A 1476-nucleotide genomic window follows, 5' to 3' on the forward strand; every position below is an offset into this window, starting at 1 on the left:
GATATCTTAAGGTTGGATCCGCACAGAGCGTGTGAGGCCCCTCTGGAACGCAACAGTTTTCAGTCGTCACCGCCCGCGCCGAGGGGGTATGTAGGCGGGAAGGGGAGGGGGGGGGGGTTGACGGAGGGGGACAGGCCCAGACTTGGACTCGGGATTAGCATGGCGAGGAGTCCGCACCGCGATCTCAGCTCGGCTGACACGCAAGGTTTCTCGTCACGGTCCCGGGGGGGAGGCGGGAGGGGGGGAGGCGGAGGAGAAGGAGGCGCCTGGGCCCGCGGCTGAGCCCTCCCAATCGAGGCGGGTGGGGCGCTCTCTGCTGCAGCTTGCAGCCGAGCGCGCCGCTGCTCTTCGCCGAGCCCTCGGTGCGGCTGGGGTGGATCTCGCGACGGCGGCGGTGGTGGCGAGGGCGGAGGCAGTGCGGGCTGAGCCTCAGGTGCCCTCAGGTATGCAGGTACCCGCAGGTTCGGCTGGCAGGGGCGGGGGAGGAGAGGTGGTGAGGTAGGTGGAGGAGCGGGTGGCGGCGAGGGCGGTGATGTGATGGCGACGGCGGTGAGGGCGGCGAGGACGGAGGCGGCAAGGGAGGCGCTGGCGAGGACGGAGGCGGTGAGGGTGGAGGTGGCGAGGGCCGAGCTCAGGTGTGCTGGAGGCGCCTTGTCGTGGGTGAGGACGGCGAAGGTGAAGAAGCCGGCGTTCAGGCCCGCAGTACCACCGCCTGGCTGAGCGCGACCTTGCCCACGAGCTGCGCCGTCGAGCTCGCCGCGAGCAGGAAGGAGCCAAACCGTGGAGCATGCCGCTCACGAGGTCATCTCAACCGAGGCCCCACGGGCAGACTGGCGGGGCACGTGCGGGCGAAAGAATTTTGGTTCGCGAGGGAAGACTCCGATACAACCAAGACACGAGCACGCCGACTCACAGAATGGCCTCAAACGCCGCGGCGCTCCTGCCGGCGCGCGCGGCCGCAATCGAGTGTGGAGCCGTGAACGGCGTCTCGGCGCCTCCAGGCGCCGCGCCTCCTTCGGGCGCCGCGCGCGGCTCTGGCGCCGCGCGCGGCTCTGGCGCCGCGCGCGGCTCTGGACGTCGAGCTGCAGCATGGGCGGGCTCCGGCCTCCGCGGCGAAAGGCAGCGGCTCTTCTTGATCAAAAGCGGCGCTCGAAGTCAGACGCCGTACATAGACGTCCCAAACACTTTTCTCGCTTTGTGCAGGAACCAGACCCAACGACCACCAAGGGGACACACGATTCCCGCAAGGGTTGTGTCCCCCTCCATCCTTCAGACCTCTCCTCACCCTCTCTTCCCCTTCTCCCCCAGGCGGCCGGAGGATTGAGAAATAGTCCCAGTACCAGCCGCGAGCGGTGGGGAGCTTCTTCTCCGGGGAGACTTCTAAAGACATCACGGTCCCATCCGGGCAGGATTGTTCCTTGCGCGTCAATTCCTGGACGGCGAGCTTGTTCCACACAAGGAAACCGGGGTCATAGT

Source organism: Emiliania huxleyi (genome assembly GCF_000372725.1).
Source record: "Emiliania huxleyi CCMP1516 chromosome Unknown EMIHUscaffold_215, whole genome shotgun sequence".
Taxonomy (NCBI): Eukaryota; Haptophyta; order Isochrysidales; family Noelaerhabdaceae; genus Emiliania; species Emiliania huxleyi.